The 19,587-nt window shown below is 56.0% G+C and overlaps 1 protein-coding gene across 17 annotated transcripts in view; it reads left to right on the plus strand.

Moving 5' to 3' along the window:
* The window catches only part of RBFOX3 (RNA binding fox-1 homolog 3), a 510,574-nt gene that overhangs the window by 176,310 nt on the left and 314,677 nt on the right, over window positions 1-19,587 (plus strand). For all 17 annotated transcript variants that reach the window (XM_070559786.1, XM_070559784.1, XM_070559781.1 and 14 more), the window contains one exon: window positions 2,278-2,420. The gene's annotated coding sequence lies outside the window, so the exon portion shown is untranslated. The remainder of the gene's footprint in view (window positions 1-2,277; window positions 2,421-19,587) is intronic.

The raw sequence follows: 19,587 nt of genomic DNA on the forward strand, positions 1-19,587 counted from the left end.
GGCCTGCAGAGTCAGCCCAGGTGCACTCGTCTGGTCCTGTGGGTGGGGGAATGCAAGGCATTCGCCCCTGCAGAAGGTGGCCTGGATTTCAGGAATCGTAAATAAAGATCAGTGTGCTGGGGACGCAGGAGTGTGGGGCCTCCTCTCAATTTCCCGTCCTGCCCTCTCCCTCCCTGTCTGCGCCCTTTCCTGTGTCACTTTCCTCCTGGGGTTTAGGTCGCAGGGGCGCTGACTGCGTGGCTGGCTGGGCAGCATCCACATCTCCACGTTGCTCCTGTTCCAGTGGGTCTGGTGCAAAGGGAATTCCAGCCCTGGCCTTTTGAGCTGCCTGCTGAGAATCAGCACTTATTCTAAGAGATACCGCCTACCTGCCTTCTCTGCCCCAGAGCTGGGGTCACCACCTGGACCCTCCTCCACCTGGGTCCCCTCCCCCTGGGGAGCCCCTTCTCCTCTACCCTGGCGTCTCCCTTGGCCGTCCCTCTCACTGCATCTGCCCACTGGCCTAGGAGAATCAGATCACACCCTCTCACTTCTTACTGACCAGCGGCCTCTTGGAGCTCAGGGCTCTTCCTGTCCCCTCGGATGCCCAGCTCCTGGCTCTGCGTGTGGCACTGATGGTCCCTGAAAAGGCAGATGGTGTTGGGGCATTTCTCTGCGGTTGGTGGCGCTCTGTGAGGTTGGCCCTGCCGTTTATAATGTGAGTGGTGCTCCCTTAAGAAACTGGATTTTAGGGAAAGAAACAAACTGGTAGTTTTTTCTTTCTTTCTTTCTCTCTTTTTTTAACCTCCAGTGTGAGATTTCTGGGGACACGCCACTGGGAGACTTTCCACTGGGGGTGAGGGGGGCACAGCTCACCCACTCCCAGGCCCACCTGATCTCAGGACTCTGCCCCAAAGCCAGTGTCTCCAGGCTGCTCAGCGCGGCTCTCCTCGAGGGCTTTGTGCCCCGTCTGCCTGATGGCACACATACTAGGTTGGAGTAACTCAAGAAGGGAAAGACTTCCAAGGCCTGGGTGCTTCTTACCCCCACAGAACCCAACCAGCCGCTGCCACAAGGCACCCAGAAACCACGGCCCCTTCTGTTTCCTGGGAATCCCGCTCTGGAGAATGGTAATGGGACACTGGTCTAAATAGACCCAAAAGTGTGAAGGCGGGGCAATGAAAGTGGGGGTTCGGCCATTCTTTCATTTGTTCATTCGATCGACAAATGCTAAGGGAGCTCCAACTATGTGCCGGGTGTTCCAGGCACTGGGGTGGAGTGCTGAGTAAAACAGGTCCAAGTGCATCCTCAGGGTGCTTGCATGGGGTGGGGCGAAGGAAGGCCCCAGGAAATAAGTGCATCTGTGTGCTAGCGGACGAGTCCTGGGGGAGGTTCATGGGGAAAGGAGGAGGGAGCGCCGTGGGATGGGGTTCCTTTTGAATGGGGTGTTCTTGGCCAGGACGGCCTTCCTGGAAGGGTGCCATAGGACAGTCCCCAGGGAGGGAGGGGCAGACCACCAGTTACGTAGGGAAGAGCATCTGTGCAGAAGCAGCGGGTGTAAAGGCCTGGGGCGGGGCAGGGGGGTGGAGGCATGGTAGGAGGAGGGGAAAGTGGCACAGCAGGAGCCCGGGCTGCCTAGGGGCCCATGGGCACAGGAGGATTGACCTTGAAGCTGCGAACCCACAGCCCCGTACAAGAGCATGCATCTTATTGTTGCATCCATCGTCTTGTCTTATTTTCTTAGAGAGCCCCCCAAACCATGTAAGCTTCAGAGTCCCCAAACCTGGGTTCAAGCTCTCGTAGGCCATTGTAGCGAGTCTGGATGTTTCCTCCGGTGAAATAGGATGCCGTTGGAGGGATGCATCAGCAGAGTGACATCACCTGGCGAATCTTTTAAAAAGAGAGGGACAAGGGGGTTGCAGGAGTGATGGCAGCAGTGGGTCCCAGAATCTAAACTGGGTGAGGCGGCACGTGAGAGCAGGAGGGGACATCAGACAAGATATGTGGGCCCAGCACCGTGGGGTCAGAGAATTGTTGGGGTTGGGGCACCGCGTCAAGAGGGCTGGCGGGAGGGCACCAGAGGGCGGCGCAGCCCAGGCGCACAATCGCCGTTGGGCACAAGGGTCCTAATGATTTTTCTCCACCGGTTCCTCTTCTTCCCCTGGGACGGGATTCCTGGTGGCGACAATTGGCTTCACAGCTGACCTCTTTTGTTTATTAACACCGATGCTTGTTTTATGTCAGACAATGGATGTTTACTTCAAAAGCATTTATGATTTTTCTTTTCTTTTTCTTCAGGTTGAAAACCCATTTCTGAGAGCCTGAAGCTGTTTCTGCTGACCCTGCTCTTCTCCAGCAGCCCTCCACCCCAAGAAGTTCCAGGAAGGACCCCTGAGGGGCCTCCGTGCTACAGCGAAACAGACCTCACCTGCCACTACCAGGTAAGGCCGCGCCCGCCCGCCACACGGGCCTCAGGGTTTGCGTGTGTGGTGGAAAAGCGTTTTAACGAGGCGACTTGATTTTACACAAGGGAATGGACTGCAGGCGGGGACGCTGTGATGGCTCCAGCTGGCGGATCGTGGCGTGTTTGGTGGCTTCAGGGAGTGGGACGGGAAAGTCAGCAGATCCCCAGGAACGTGCTGGGTGCAATTCTGTGCTGAGCGGCTGCTCTCTGTGTCCTGAAATCCATCAGCCTGGCTGTGGAGGAGCTACCCCCGGAAGGAGTGGGACAGGGTGTAGCATCCACTGTCTGCTGTCAGTACGAAATGATGCCTAGAGGCCATGGTCGGGTCGGACCCTGCTCGGGACGGTTCTGTGTCCTGCTGCCCAGATGTCCCTGCAGCCCAGAGCGGCTCTAACGCCTTCATCTGACCCTAGGGGACCAAGTGACGGCCCCATTCCAGCCTGGAGCAAGAGGACTGCACTTCAAGTCTGGCATGAGCCACCTGGAGTTAGTGGCAGACCCCACAGGCTTAGGACCTGTCCCCCACGACACTGACCCCACTTCCGACTCCAGGTGCAAGTCTCAGGGACCACCTGCACCTCTGACCGACCGGCGATAAATTCAGGGGCTCCCGTAACCCCCTCAGTTGCAATGATTTGCTAAAACGACTTGCAGAACTTGAGAAAGCACTCTCCTGACGGTTAGGTTTCGTTATAAAGGATGCACGCAGGGTGAGGTTGGGAGGGTGCCAGATGCTGAGCCTCCACACCCTCTCCCTGGAGAGTTGGGACAGGTCCCCCTCCCAGCACGTCCACGTGGTCACCAGCCACAAAGCCCCAGAGCTTTGGGTGTCCAGAGTGCTACTGGGGTCTTATGACATCATTGGCCACGTGACTGAACTCAGTCTGCAGCCTCTCTCCCCTCCCCTGAGGTGGGGGGAAGTTCCAACCCTCTCATCAGTGCCCCTCCTTTGGAACCACCTATGTGTCCCCGCTAGCCCCCTGGTTAGGATAAGGTCAGGTGTGGTCAAAAGGGACTTGTTGTGAATAATGAAAGACACTCCTGTCCCTCGGGAATTCCAGCATTTTAGAGGTGACCTCCCGGGAACCAGGGACAAAAGCCAGACCAATTCTTTGTTGCACCCCCGTGGAGCTCCATGTTCCATGCAGCCCTGCTCCCTGCTGAGAAGCAGCACAAAGCTGATGGGTCCCTGTCGTCCAAGGCAGGGCAGGGAAGACCCGAGCCTTGTGTGCTGGCCCCTGTCCGGGCCAAGTGGACGATGCCAACAAGAATCCTGAGCAGAGACCAAGTGGTCCCTTCAATGTCCCTTAAAAGAAGCCCATCTTATCTTCTTTAAGAGGCCCATTGTAGAATCTGAGGAATCAGATTTGACACATGACCTTGGTGCAGGTCCAGGTACGCCCTGATAATTTTCTTTTGATGACGGATGTGGGTTCTCGTCTCGGCCCCGGGGCATGTGAGCCTTCTCTTCCTGCAGTGGGCTGATCGGGCCCCTGACTGGTCTGCATTCATTCATTCATACTTGAGCACCTCCCATGTGCTGGAGATGCCATGGAGACAAACCAAGTCCTTGTCCTCGTTGTGTTTCTATTCCAGTGGAGACGTGGAGAGTGAAAGAACACATTTAGGATAACGTCAGGGATTGACGGGGCTATGAAGAAAAAGGAAGCGGGCAGAGGTGATCAAGAGTGTGGCGGCTGCTGTTCACACAGGGCGGTCAGGGCAGGGCCTGGATGCAGACGTCGTGAGCAGAGGCTGAGGGGAGCCAGGGCGACCCGGCAGAGGTCTGAGGGAGGAGCGGTCCAGGCCGAGGCAGGAGCAGTGCACAGGCCCCGAGGCAGTGATGCTCAGGCCTGCTGGAGGAGAAGCCTGGTCTGCGGGGACGAGTGGGTGAGCAGGGAGTGGAAGGAGATGAGGCAGAGAGGGTTGGGGCTCAATTCGGAAGCCTTCGGGCCAGGGGTAAGGATTTTGGATTTTGTCTTAAAGATGGTGGGAGCCACTGAAGGGCTCCGGGTGAGAGACTGAATGGCCTGATTCGAGTGATAGGAAGAGAATGTTGTCTTCTGGGTGGGGAATGGAGGGGGGAAGGAGGTCGGGGCAGAAGCAGGGGGACAGGTGAGGAGGCGGCTGCTCCTCCTGGCGGGGGGGAGGGGGCGGGTGACTGCGCCGTGGACCGGGGATGAGAAAAGTGTTGGGTCTGTCTGGGGACATGTTTGAGATGAGCGTTTTAAACAGCTTCCCTGCTACACTGAAATGACGGTCACCCATTCCCTAAGCCATCGGGGACCTGTCAGGGAGCCTGGAAAGGAAGACCATACACCCGAGACTGCACTGGGCCTGCAGGGAAAAGCCAAGTGACCATTCAGAAGGTCTCGATCCCATAGGACCTTCTGAATTCTTCCTCTCCAGGGACCCACAGCATTGTCATAAAGCTGGTGCCATGTGTGGTCCCCCTTGGCCCCCTATTATTGCATGTGCACAGGTGGCCAGCTTTGTTGGCTGTCGGAAGCACCCTTGCTGGATGCATGGTTTGGGGCTGACCTCGGTGCAGGCCAAGTGACCCGGGGCCAGGCACCATCCCCTACATCTCAGGCTCCTGCTTCCAAACACGTGCAGGTGGCTCTGCTCCCGGGGGAAGGGCAGCAGAGCGCTGACGTCCTGCAGGCAGGTGACAGAAGATCGTCTGTGACCCCTCAGAAGATGCTTTTCCTTGGTACCTCCTTGCAGGAGGTGGCAGGGCCCAGCCTCGCTTTTCTGTGGGTCTGAGACCCAGCATCTTCCTAAAAACAGAAATTCTCGAGATCGTCAAAGCGCAAAGCACCTGACTGGCCAGTCCTGATGGCGGTCTGGGAAATTCGGGGCTTGGCGGGTGGCTGTGCAAACACCTTTCAATCTGGAGCTGCTTCTGTCAGGCTCTCTCTCACCGTCCGGCCCCTTGCCCGTGCCGAAGGCGCGCTCTGAAATTGTGCAGCAGCGATGCGCATCTGAGAGTCTTCTTCCTCGCAGCGGGGCGAAGTCAGGGGGAGAGAAGCATCCAAGGGAAGACCCTGGCATCCCAGGTGCCCTGAGCAGGTTGAGGCCTGCAGAGGAAGCCGGCTCTGTGTTTCGCCTTTTAATCAACTTCAGGCGGGTGGCGGGTCTCTGAAGGGAGAGGGCCGGGCATATTGATCGGCGGTCCCGTGTGCCAGCTCCTGACTCCCTGCAGATGCCCTCCCACCCAGCGGTGGTGACCCTGCTCTTCTTGATGGGACTCAGATGCAGGCTTCAGAGGGGGCTGCCAACCCCCCCCTCTGGGTGCCCCAGTGCGTGTGGCTCTGATGTCTGCAAAGAAAACCAGAGAGGCAGCAGACATCCCTATCAGCTGCCCCTCTCGGAGGCCCCTCACCCATGACTTAATCATGAGCAGTGGGAGCACAGCTTGGCGTCCGCTGGCAGGCACTCTGGAGAAGAGCCGACTTGGGGGATGGAGGATTGGGGGATGGTGATGATGGGGAGAGCAGCCGACACTGGGGTGCCCGGAGCTCCTGCAGGTGTATGCCTTCCGCTGCCCACTCGCAGTGGAACGTCCCTGGGAGGAAGTGCTTCCAGGAGAGCTTGGGGACCAGTGAGGGAGAAGCTGCAGGGGGAAGCCTGCAGGAGCTTCTGCTCCGGTGAGTGGGGCTGTTCCGTTCCCTTAGCTCCCTGTCACTGCAGAGGTGTCCTTGCTGGGGCAGAGGGCTCAGAGGAGGAGGGGAGGACGCTGTTTCCTCCTCAGCTGTTGCCCCACTGCCAGTTGACTTCCTGTGCCTTGGAAAGGGTGCCATGAATTAGATCCCGTTTTAAAGCTCATCCCTTAAATACGGGTTCGATTTGCATTTTACCGTATAGTAAATTCTGAGTCCTTATTAAAAACGTGGGTGGAAATTAATCTGTTGCAAACGAGATTTGTCTCTCACATGTGGTGGCGGAGGCCTGGGGCAGATCGGTGCTTCAGATCCACGGGGAAGGGGCCGCCTGCCAGCTCGCGGGACAAAAGATCACGGCGGGCGCCACCTGCTCTTCTGTCCCCGACCCTCCCTTTCCTCTCTCCCCTCCCGGTCACCACTCTCACTGAACAGTCAGAATCCGCCCATGCCATGGGCTGTGCGTCAGGGTCACTCTGATGAAGCAGAGGGCACAGCTGGCTGTTCCTTCTCCAGATGTTTTTGAGGGCCGGGGAGCGCCTTTGTTCTGGAGCAGAGAGAGGAGGTCTTCTGCTCTGACCTCTGGCCCCTCAGAGGCTGCTCCCACACCTGCAGGGGGTCAGGGGAAGTTTCACTCTTCTTGCCCAAGAAGCGCGGCTCTGGGCTGGGCCAGGGCCCCACCCTCCACGATGGACCCTGTGAACAGCAACGTGCGACTCCCCATAAATCATCCCCGAAAAAGCATGCTTCCTACATCATCCATCACCCCTGTCTCTTGTCTGCTTGTTTTTAAAAGCTGTTAAACTGGAATCCATCACATGGCACCCTCGGGGGCCCAGCCGAAGCAAAGGCTGCCGGCATGGCGTCAGCAATATTAATGCACCAGAGCTTTCTAGAGCGTCAAGGTAATGTCTCCCCGGTGGTGGGGAGAGGCAGCTCGCGGCTTTATCTGGTTACACCAGGAGCTAATGGGATGTTTCTCTGACACTCACGGTTAATGCATTCCTGCCACGCACGAGGAGTCCTGGCTGCTGCCGTGCGGAACAGGTAACACCACCTGAAGGATGCTGCTTGTGCTCCCTCCTTCTCGGGGGGCATCTTATTTCTTCTTGTACCTGATGCTTTCATTTGAAGACTTTAGCTTGAGCCGGGCTTTGGAAACGTGGGTCCTTCTAGAAACTCCTGTGCTTCCTGTTCTATCACTAAATGTATTTGGAAAATAAGATTCTGGAGGGTGCTGAGGTCAACCTCTGCAGTCCTTCCTTTTGAGCATTTTTGGCTGGAACAAATTCTGCGGATGTGCCCGTGAGGCCGGGAGAGGAGGAGGAGGACGTAGGACACTCTTGTTATGGCTTCCTTCTCCCTTTCTCTCTCTCTCTCCCTCTCCTTTCCTCTAAGAATGCAAGGCAGGCCAGGACCCAGTTTCGCTGTGGCTGGAATTGACTAGTGCTGGGTTTGCCTCCAAGAATCCTTCTGTCTTCCCAGACAGATGTCGCCAGCCTTGGTGGCATTGCCGATATTTTGTCCCACCTGCCTTTGGTTTCTCCTCTGTCCTCTTCTTTGCCCCACATTTGTTGGCTGAAGGATAAAACTGCTCGTCGGCACTGGTGTGACATTTTTTTAAAAATAGGAGGAAGGACCAGTATTTTTTCTGGGTGACTTTTGAGCTCTGTGAGCGAGCAGCCCAGGAGGCTCGGCCGGTTGCAGAGGGCACTGTCAGCACCTGCCCCTGCACGCTCACTGTCTGATTAGAGCCGTTAGTCACTCCCGTGCTAGAGCATTCAGAACGATTAAGGGTGAGAAGAGTTTCCAGATGTGGCTTCAGCGCTGCTCCAGAGGGAGCAGTCTGAGAAGACAGCGGTGTGAGCCAGCAGCCGTGTCATTGGAGCAGGGCCATGTCCGGGGCCCAGGCCTTGAGATGGTGAACCCGTAGGTGAGGCTCCAAATTCAGATGCTCTGGATGAGCGCCCTGGGGCTCCTGCAACAAAGCACCACAGCCGGGGGATTAGGACAACAGAAGTTTATTCTCTCGGTTCTGGAGGCCAGAAGTCTGCCTCTCAGATTCTGGTGGTCGTGGCAATCCTTGGTGTTCCTTGGCTTGTAGACACATCATTCCAGTCTCTACCTCTGTCTTCACACAGCCTTCTCCCCTCTGTGTCTCTGTTCCTGTGTCTTTTCACGGCCTTCTCCCCTGCGTGTGTGTGTGTATGTGTATGTGTCTAAATTTCCCTCACCTCGTAAGGACGCCAGCCTTTGGCTTAGGGCTGTCCTACTCCAGTAGGACCTCATCTTAACTGGTCTTAAGATCTGCAAAGATCTTAAGTCCAAAAAAGGTCCCATTCACAGATACTGGGCGTTAGGACTTCAATATATCCTTTTGGGGGATACAAGTCTACCTACTATATCCTCCAAGACTACTGGGGAGGAAGGTGACCTCTACATGTCCCCCCTCCGCCGCCCCGTTGCTGGTCCCAAAGTGTCACCCAAGCCCTGGGATGCTCAGAGGAACTGTCGGTGGTCATTTTTGACACGATGATAATAATGTACTCATAGGCCGATCAGGAAGTGAAGGCTAGAGTGACTCTGAGCTGTAAGAGTAGACTTCCTGAGATACCCCTGACCCAAGGTCACAGGTCCTCCATAAACCGAGGAGAAGACGCACTGCCTGGTGTTGACTGGCTCAGCTCCTTTCTTGTGTCCCAAATTTGTTCTCCACCCACTTCCCACCATCCCGCTGTTGAGATCAGTCTTGAGAGCAAACAAAAAATTTAAAAGCCAGACCCCAAATCTAGACCTAAAAATAAACGGTTCATGCTGCAAGTCTTGTGGGGGAGGGAGGTTTCCGAGCCTGGCCAGTGAGGGTCTCTCTGGAGCGCTCGAGAAAGAGGCCCGGAAGGAACGGATTGGAAGGAAAAGTCGGAGCCGGGCCTGAGAATGGGAAGGAGGAAGAGGCCTCCTGGGGCAGGAAGCAGGATCGGCTGTAGGAGCCCTGGAGTTAGAAATGCCGTGGCCCTGAGGGCAAGGGAGGCCCACAGCCTACGAGGGGAACAGAGTCAGGCTCACGATTGTGGGGGTGAGAATCTGGGACGGGGAGAACCTGGAACTGAGGAAGCCGGAAGAAGAGACAAGCGGTGCCAGGGCAAAGAGGCACTGAGGCCTTCATGCTTCAGCATGCTGTGTTGACACACGTGAGCACACGTGATCTGAACAGGCCCCAGTCACACGCAGTCCCTGTGACTTAAAGGAGACGTCCCAGGCAGAGAGACACAAGCAGGTCCTACAAGGATTTGTGCAAATCCATTGACTCTAGACTCAAAATGGGTTGTTATCAAGGGGCCCTGAGGGTTTATGAGTCAACCTCGCCCGCAGGCCGACACTGGTGTTGCTGGTCTCACTCCCAGACGGGCACCCGGCCCAGGCCCCTTGAGCGGAGGCCACGGAAGCCTCGTTTTCTTCTTCTACATTGACACGCGGGGTTGGCGGTGAACTCCACTTAAAGGGCGAACGGACAAGCAAGGATTTCTGTGGATTGGGAGAGAATTATTTTGTTCGATTTGCAAGGGTACATTAAGTGTTCCCAGGCCTGGTGCTTTCAAAGACGTCTGTGCTCTGTGGGGCAAAGAGCAGAAAAGGAGTGTCGGCAGATGCTTCCGGAAGGAAAATTAATTTAGAAGTAGAGGTCGAGACGAGCTTAACTTTAGGGGGTGTGTGTGTGTGTGACAGAGAAAACACGGAGGCGGAACAGAATGAGTCTTCGCTCTTTCTCTAGGGTGGGAGAGGAGGCGGAGCTAGGACAGATGGTGTTTCTGAGTGACCTTGTGTCGCTGAGAGCTGCCGAGTGGCAGCAGAAGCTGCAGGAAGCTCGCAGGGTGTGGCCACCTGCAGCTCCCAGTGGGGGTTAATCAGGATGTCAACACTGAGGCAGGACCTGGCAGCAATCAGAAGACAAACGCGAGTTCCAGCAAAGATCAAATAACACACTCATGAAACAACCTCACGGGGGAGACATCCGGGTGCCTGCCGTCTCTAAAGCAGTGTTGATGGCTTGGAGGCTGGTCACGCTGATGTCCCGGAATGACACGTATGTGCAGATTACCTGATCCAGTTCTCGTCTCAGGGTTGACATGTACCCTCCCTGTCATCCCCACAGCAACTCTGTGAGCTGGGTTCCATGAGGACCCTGAGCCTCCGAGGAGTGATTAGCATGGGGCCATCCAGAATTTGAACCCACAGCGGCTCTCTGGCGACAACCCTGGCTGAGGACATACGTCTAGTATGATCCAAATCAGAGCTACTCAAAGTGAGGTCCAAGGACCAGCGCCTGCCCGTGAGCTGCTGCCGCTGGTCCCTGCGAGATGAGTCTGGAAGCCAAGAGTTCACATTTAGAATCTTTTACAGCAATTTGAAAAAGTAATTTTATGTCTGTTGAATCTAATCACAGGAAATTGGGCTTTGTATTCCTTTTTTATTCCATTTTTCCAGTAATTCCTTTTTTATAGCTTTTTTTTTTTCTTTTAGCAAAAATATAGGTCTGCAGTGAATTGGAGATAAAGCAAAGTCCTTCAGCACAGATAGTTTGAGAAGCACGCATAAGGAGGACGCGCAAGTCAGATCGCAAAACTGGTGGAATTCAAATAAGCCGTGTGGTTGATGGGTGCACCCAGAGCAGGGTCCTGGTTTGAGGATGAGCCACGGTGACGCAGGACGTGTGGGTGCACCAGTTTGTCGGGCTGCCCTAACTAAGTGCCGCAGACTGGCTGGTAAACGGAAATTGATTTTCTCCCAGTCCTGGAAGCTGGGAGTCCCAGGTCAACGTGTCGGCAGGGCTGGTTCCTCCTGAAGCCTGTCTTCTTGGCTCGTAGGTGGCCGTCTTCTCCCTGTGTCCTCACGTGGCCTTCCGTCTGGGCAAACGTGACTGTGTCCTAATCCTCTCTTCTTATAAGGACACCAGTCCTACTGGATCAGGGCCCACCCTATAACCTCATTTAACCTCCATCACCTCTTGAAAGACCCTCTCTCCAGATGCGCTCACTCTGAGGTACTGGGGCTCAGGGCTCCAATGTAGGAATTTTCAGGAGACACAAATCAGCCCCTACCAGAAGGTACATGGGAATGCTCTGTACTGCCTTTGCAATTTCTTTGAGTCTTAAATTATTTCAAAATAAAAGGTATTTTGGGTTTTTTTTTGAGAGGATGATTGTCGCTGAGCTAACATCCATGCCCTCCTCCTCTATTTTATGTGGGATGCCACCACAGCGTGGCTTGATGAGCGGTGGTAGGTCGGCATCTGGGATACAAACCCTCGAACCCTGGGCCACCGAAGCGGAACACACCACATAACCACTGTGTCACCACTGGGCTGGCCCCCCCAAAATAAAAGATTTTTTAAAGGATAGCACCCCCTCCCCGAAAACATCATGGCCACTGTGGTTTTTGTGGAGGGGTCCCAGCGGGCACACCCAGCATCCTGGGTTTGGGGAACGACTCTCCAGGACAGCCGCTGTGTTGGCATAGCTCTGGCCCCGCCCCTCTCTGTTTCCTGTCCTCTGAGGCCTGCCCTCCGGGTCTGCAGAGGGCAGCTGCGAGGGGCATGGGGCGGGCCCTGGGGCTGCTCTTCCTCACTCTCTGCCCACGGGAACCCTCCCGGGGTCCCTGTCTCCTTTGTTCTCTTGGGTTTCTCAAGAGCACAGCTTCTGCTTCACCTGTGTTCCTCCCACAGCTCTGCACATAGTAGCTTTCCGTAGGCCGTCTTTGATACAATGTTCTAGAAGCTGCTTTAGCTTCCTCTCGAAATGCTCTCCTTTACCCCCCGGGAACAGTTGAATCACGAGTCGCATATGGTCCCCTAGGTGCGATGCAGGAATAACGAAACGGGGCTGTGATGGCAAACCTGTTCTGTGGCAGACCCTGTCCAAGAGGCTGGGGGCAGCCTTACTCACTGGACACATTTACAGAGTCCTCTCCTCTCAAGAGAACACATTGCTGTACAAAGAACTATTAGGCGCTGATTATCCTTTAAACACCGAGGTGGGTTGAGAGGTTACAGGTGTGTGCCCGATTCCTTTCTCTTGTGCTGTTTGCAGCAGAGGAAGTGGACGCCACACGCCCAAGTGCCAAGTAACCTCTTCAACAACCGGAAAAAAGGTTGCCCATGCCAGGCGTGACCAGAGGTGGCATTTGAAACTTGTCTCTTGTTTGTGAGCCAGAATGTCATTGGATTGGTCACTATTCTAGACCGTTCTGCTGCTCAAAAATTTCCAAGGCAAGGACACAATGATTTGTGAATTATCTGGTGTTCCACCCAGCCCCAAACGCTTTGCTCTCCTTTCCTGGTTAGTAAGCTGAGTATTGTACTCTGCCCAGCTCTCACGTGTGCCCCACTTTCCGGGAGCACAGGTACAGGCTGGCCCCCCCACGGGAGACTTCCTCCTTCCCAGCCTCCAGCGCACGGGGTGGTGGACCTGGGACCCTCGTCCGTCTGGGGGATGGGAATGCTGAGGCATTTTGCTGAGGCAGACAAAAGGCTTGTTTTGTCCGTCCACGAAGAAATGAATTCTTTTGAGTTTTTCTCCTTTCTGAGTATAAAGGAAGGACTGGTTATAATTTTTTTTTAACGCGATGGTGCATCCCAGAGCTAGAACACGCGCCTGCACGCAGTAGGCTGTGCTCAGGCAAAGAGAGATTAAATGGCTTGTCTTGGATGACAGAGAGGCACACAGCATTGCACTGGAGGTATGAATTTTTCCTCTGAAGACTCCAGAAGAGCAGGCATATTAAACCTGCTCCCCTAAAAGACTGGGCGTCTGTTGCCAGAAGGGGTCTAGAGAAAGCGTGACATTTCTTTGAAGTCTTATTTGTTATCTTAAAAATTTATGCAAATCTTCTATCTCATCCACAATATGCTCGTGCTGGTTATAACAAAACAGTGCTATCTCCCCAAAATGCTTTGGCTGAAATGCTGTAGAAAGATACACATGCTTACTCAGCTACCCCCATGTCACCCCTGTACAGCCTCGAGGGGCTGAAGGGGGCGGGTGGGGTGTGTTCCCTGGTTTGAGAAGCGCTTGGGGGTGTGGGGGAAGGGATGCTAACGTGAGATGCATGTGTGCTGGGGGTGCATTGCACTGGATGAATTCTAATGTGATTTCCGGTGGGATCCGATGAGACTCTGTGTAAACGCTGTGACATTTCACACAGGGGGCCCGGTAGCCTGGAGGTGAGCTGTTGAGTGAAGGTACCTCACCCTCAGTTGCCGCCCCACCCCCACCAGCATGCCCAACTTGCTGTTAATCTCTGTTCTTTCCTCTCTGTCCACTAAGATGGGTGCTCTGACCGCTGGGGCCGGGTGATGGCTCAGGTCTGTGCATGTTGTCCATTAGGGATGGAGAGATGCCTCAGGCTGGTGACATCCTGATTGAGGATGAAATCCAAGCGGGTTTCTATTCACTCTCCAACATTTATGGAGCCTTTTAGGGGCCTGAAACTGGGCCCGGTGCCGTGGGTCCTGAGCTAAGCATAGGATGGGGCAAAGATGGATGAAATTCAGCCTGTGGTCCACAGGAGAACCCACTGTGCATGCTATGCTCTCGTGCCGGGCTCTTCTTCACTCTGTGGAGCACCCCGCGAGATGTGTGTTTCTGTGGGAGGAGCCGTGGTCTGGACCCCAGTGAGCGGAGACCTGGAATCTGGCTTCCTGCCTTCACACATGCTCTCCTGACTCCAGCCCCGCAAACCGGCCTCCCCCGGACATGGAACTAGGGTCCTGTCATTCCTTGGCCCACGTCAGCCCACCACTGGGACGAGGGGAAGCCCACCAGGAGGGGCTGGACCTGGAAACGAATCTGCTTTCTAGGGTCACAGATCTAGCTGTGTCTGGCCCTCGGCAGAGGGAGGAAGTCCAGTCTGGCAGGTTCCATGCAACCCCTGAAGGGTGGTCAGCATTCCCCGTGGAGGATCAGACCCCAAGACCGGGCATGTGCAGCAGAGATCTGAGAGTCCAAGCAGCAGCCTGCCCCTCCCCCCAGGAGGTCTGAGAGCAGGTGGCCATGTCCTTATCGGTGGGTCACTGATACAGGGACACGGGCACCCTCGTCCAGGCTGGGGCATGAGGCAGGACCAGGGGACTTCACATGGAGTGGACACTCCTCTCCAAGGCTGTGTCAGGTCAGGGATAGCCCCAGGGTCTGGAGGGGCTATGCGGGAGACCAGGGGAGGTCATGGGGCCCTGGTGCTGCTGACAGGAGATGAACAGAGACATGCACTGTGGCCGGCCCTACACAGGTTCAGACCACGTCACTCCTGCCCAGTGGGAATTGTCTGAGCTTGGACCCTTGGCTGCTCAGTCACCACGCGGTGTCGGAGCCCTGGACTGACCTCTCTGAAATGAACTGTGGAGGAGAAGGTACAAAGGAAAAATATAGGATTTTTTGGTATGTCTATATCCATCTATCTGCATTATCTATCTATGTATCTATGTATCTATGTATCTATCTATCCATCCAGCCAACCACCCATCCTTCCATTATTCATCATCTATCATCATCCATCTATCCATTCTCTCTCTCTCTCTCCCCCTGGAAATCATTGCTTATTATTTTTCCTGCAAGGCTTATCTTTAAAACTTCATCCTCTTTTGATCTCCTTGGGGTGGGAAGGGCGAATGAGCAGCCATGTTTCCCTGCCCTGTGGCCTTTCCTGCCCTTTCAGCTCTCAGGCCTCAGCAAACCGTGAGGGCAGGAAAGCTACGAAGTGGGAAATGAGAAGAGGAGGACAGGAAAGAAGGGACATGGAAATATGCCAGAGGAGCTTCCTGGAGTGATGGTCAAGACTGATGTGTGACATGTGACATCTGGCTGTGACATCCAAGGTCTGGCCCCCATCCTTTTCTCCTGGCATCCCACACCACTGCCTCTCTATTGGCTTCTCCTCCCTGCCCCCACCCACAGCTGGTAAACGTCCAGCTCCTCCTTCCAGGCAAAGTGCAACCGCCAGCCCCTCTCTGAGGCCTTCCCAGGCCCTCCTGACCCCCCTGGCAGGATGAGTCACCTTCCACTGTGGCCCTGACACTGTTCGTTCCATCGACCACTTGGGTTATGGTTGTCATCTGTGAGGCTTTCTGGTTAGAGCCCTAGGTGTCAGCTGAGGGCAACTGTGCCCCCCAGGGGACATTGGCCATGTCTGGAGACATTTTTAATTGTCACGACTGGGGCATGCTACCAACATGTAGTGGGTAGAGGCCAGAGAAGCTGCTAAGCATCCTACGGTGGACAGGACGGCCCCCCTCCAACAGAGAATGACCTGGCCCAGATGTCAACAGCGCCTTTTAGGGTCGAGGACCTCTTGGCTAGATGATGCTCCTGGGGTCAGGACTGGGCCCTCTGATTTAGGGCGTGGTCATGGTCCTTGGATCTCCAGGGCCCCACAGGGCACCTGTCCAAGGGGTGTTCTGCGTCTCCAGTGGGAAGGGATGCAGACTTCGAGGGGTGCTGTGGGCAGGGAGGTGGCACCTGTCCCTGGTCTTAGAGAAGGACCTCCTCCAGGTCCCTGTGCCCATGGCTCTTCGGTGGGGAGACAGGCCACGCTCTGGAGCTGCAGGAGAAATCAGAGGCTCAGAGCGAGATGGGAGGGCCGAGTGGAGAAGAAGCTCAGCTTCCCCCAGATGTTGCTCAAGGTCTGTACCCAGGAGCTCACAAGAACTTCGTGGAGAGAAACACTGCATTCTGAACAAAGACAATAATGAGCCAGCTAAAGTGGAACCTGGGAAACCAGTGTGCCGGCTCCTGGAACCTGGCATGGAACAGGGCCCAGATAATGCTCCACTTGATTCTGATGATTGTCGGCCACAGAGCCAGAGGGCCAGGGCCATGCGGTGGACAGGTGTCGCCGCGCCCCTTCCCGGCTGGGGCACTGGCAGGAGCGGAAGCTGCTGGAGGGGTTTTGAAGCCTTTCTTTTTGGGCAGGTGGGGCAGGGAGTGGGGACAGGAGTGCTGGCCACAGGCATCCAGGTGGGACACGCTTCATGGACATGATGTGACGGTGTCTCCAGGGTCCCACGTGTTTACCAGGCGCAGAGCGGAGGATCTTCCTAAAGGAAGAGTACATTGGAAAGGAGTCTGGGGCCAGGCTGTGTGAGTTTTTCTACCCTCTCTCTCTCCTCCTCCCTCCCCCCAGCTCCTTATTTTCTGTTTATCACCTGAAATCTCCGAAAAAGTCGCTCTGCTTTGGGGAGCTCTAGTAGTCGGGGAATATATGACTGCTGGCCTCTCTTCCCCACATCCCATGACGGGCTAGCCATGTGTCTCTGGAGTCCTGTGCTTCCCCCATCACACATGGGAGCAAGGGTAGCCTGGTGCCCGGGTGCATGGACAGCTATGTCGCTGTTAAAATTCCCTGTTACTCCACCTCCAGGAGGTTGCTCATGCATGCTGTGGTGTCGCCTGCCAGCTCTGGAGGCCCTTCTTGCCCCCTGGTGGCCTTGATCCCCAGGTGAAGGGGGCCTGGGCCTCGCTCACTGGGCGCACGGACACCTCTCCTTCAATCCTCTGAGCTGACCACTCGAACCTCCGTGGGGCCCATAGCAACAGCAGCTGGCCACGGTGCCTGCTGCCAGGAGGAAAACGAGCCACATCACCTGCTTTCTTTGGGGGATTTTGGGGTGGGGAAGGATTCGCAGGAAAGTTCTCGTTTCTCATTATACAATAGACTCATCTCTCAAGCCCACCTTCTGGAAGCGCCCAGGGCCTTCAGATGGCACACGTGGGCCCAGGGTACCCTGTGTGTTGTTGGTCTCTCGGATTACTGCAGACTGCCCTCCCACAGCCCTGGGGGCAGCGCCTCCTGCCCCGCGGGGAGCAGCCTGGGTCTCTGCTCCTTTGGGAGGGTGAAGCTTCTCAGAAAGCTTAGTGCTTCCCCCAACACCATGCCCCCTGACCCCCCAGGACTGTTCCAGATCACTGGGGTTTGGGGAAGTGCAGGGTGCGTTAACCAAGCGGTGGTCCAAGGGTCTGGTGAGGCCCAGGGCCCTGGGGCTAAGCGATGGAGTCCAGCCACCAGGGTGCAGTCCCACCTGACACCTTATAGCCCGGAGGAGGCCGGTCTGGCACCACGGGGTAGAACACACACCCAGAGGAGGCCGGCCGTGGGGTTGTGAACAGCGCTGCAGGGCACCTCCACACCAGTTCCTCGGGCTGGGAAACTTCTGGTCCCTCTTCAGACTGGAAATGGAGCAGACCTCTGGTCTGAAAGATCTGGCCAGCTGGTTCCTGGGAGATGTGGGGACGCCCAGAACCTCAGAGAGAGGTCATGGACGCAGATGCCCCATCCAAATGGAGGAGAGCTCAAAGGAGCATCTGGTCTCTGCAGGCATTCTGTTCAGGCCACCTGACCCCATGTCCGCCCCCAGGTGGGTGGCCGAGAGGCCATGGGGGGCTGGAGCCCGGCCGCCCACTGATGACGCCTTAACCTCTTTCCTCACTGTGGGTCCAGGGCCAGGTCCTGGAGAGGCTGGCGCGGCCCAGGTTGGAGCCTCGGGACGAGGTGCTGGCCTGCAGCCTCTCCTGGGGTAGCGAGGTATGGCTCCGGCTAGTTAACATGCAGGCAGTGTGCGCTCAGAGAAATTTAGATGTATTTTTTTTTTTTTTTGCATGTGTGCTTGCATGTAAATGTGGGTAGGTGCTGTCCTGATTGATGGCAATTAGCATTTTCTAACGGGAACAGATGTTCAGATTGCCAGGAGGCTGGTACCTAACGCCCACACTGCCATCTGCTCGCCGGGCAGGGCCGGAGGAAGCGCCCGGCCCCAGGCCTCCAGTCCTCGGCGGTGTGTACTTAACAGGATCGTGCGAGATTGTTTCTGGAGGGAAGAAAAATAATAATAAAGATGTTTTCAGGGTTATAAATAGTTCATGCTGTTTATTATGGGATGGAGCTTTCTCTCTACACAGCTCTGGTTTCTCCGTGGTGTGAACAAAGGGAGATGGGGAGGGAAGGCACGGTGTCAGCCCTGGGGGTCGGGGTGAGGCAGGAGGGCGCCTCAGGAGGCCATGGCCGTAGTGCTTTGAATGGATTCCAGGCTCAGAAGACCAGAGAAGGGATGGAAGTGATGGGGAAGAGAGATGAGAAGAGAGGAGTCAGGAAGGACCCACTCACGGCTGGCTCATGAAGCAGACCCTTGGGTCCCCATCCGCCACACCCTGTCCCCGCTAACCGGTGGCCTCTGTGACTGGCTGAGCCTGTGCTCTTCACCAGTGAGACTAGGGTAGCAAGCAGCCGACCTCCCCGGCTTCTGCAAGGAGGCGGAGTGAATCACGCACAGTGCCGGCCTCGTGCCCGAGGCAACTCGGGGACCCGCTGGAGTTGTCCTCAGCCACCTCGCAGGGCGTGCCTGGGTCCCAGCCTTCTCCTCTGGGCCAGGCCAACCAAGACGGCGCTCATCACTCATCTGGAATTGGCAGAAATGTTCTCTTTCTTTGTTTCTTTCTTTTTCTTTTTTCCTTTTTGGCTTCTTAAAGCAAAGCATTTTGTTTGTTTGTGCGCTATAAAAAGAGTTACCTCCCTCCCCCCCGGGCGCGGGAGCCAGCTCCGTGGCCTCCCCCAGCGTCTGCATCGCTGCGGGCTCCTCCTGCAGGCAGCTGTCGGCAGGGGCTCTGCTGCCTGTCCCCCGGCCACCCCGACAGATGTACCAGGCTCTAATTGGGGGCCCGGGGCCCGGCAGCCTCCTCTGTGGCCCAGGTCCCCTGCTCTTGTGTCCATCCTCGGTCTTGGGGGTGTCTCCCCCAAACTGCATACTCGATGGAGTGGCACCTCGGGCTGCAGGAGCGGAGGCCCCTCCAGGACACACGTTCCCTTCTTCGCCAGGCCTTCGCTGACATTTCCCTGGCAGTTTGCCCGCTGCTTGGACGTACTTTCGAGGAGGAGACCAGCTTGTTCCTTTGTAGGGGAAGAGGGAATGAGGGTGTGGCAATGGGTCACCATCCTGTAGAGGCCTCATGGCAGCGAGCTCTCCCGTGCGTGCCCATCTGGACTCCCTGGTCTGGGTCCAGCCCAGCAGCAGTTAAGTTCCCACAACTGGCAGCTGCCAGGGCCTCAGGGTGAAAGCCAGGAGGAGTTAGTTTTTGCAGAGCAGCCCTAGGAAGCTCGTTCTTGCTGCTGATGGAGGCGGGGGTGGCGAGAGCAGTACAGGAATAATCAAAGAGGTTTCTCCCTGCCTTCTTCCCTCCCTGAGCCGGCAGGGCTGAGCACCTACCGAGGTGCCAGGGCTCGGACCACCCCCACCCCAGGCTGGAGAAGACCTTCGGGAGCTTTCGATATGGCAGCCCAGGGGACAGTCTCGGCCTCGCCTTAGAAGCCGAGCCTCTGCGGTTTGTACTCTGTGTCTGCTTTTGCTCGTGTTGGCGGCTCGCCTCCTCCCTGCAGAAGCCCATTTTAACTGTACGTCAGGGTTTTCAGCCTCGTTGCTGTTGACGTTCGGGGTGGGATAAACTC

The sequence above is a fragment of the Equus przewalskii genome, chromosome 10 (assembly GCF_037783145.1).
Source record: "Equus przewalskii isolate Varuska chromosome 10, EquPr2, whole genome shotgun sequence".
In the NCBI taxonomy this organism is placed as follows: Eukaryota; Metazoa; Chordata; class Mammalia; order Perissodactyla; family Equidae; genus Equus; species Equus przewalskii.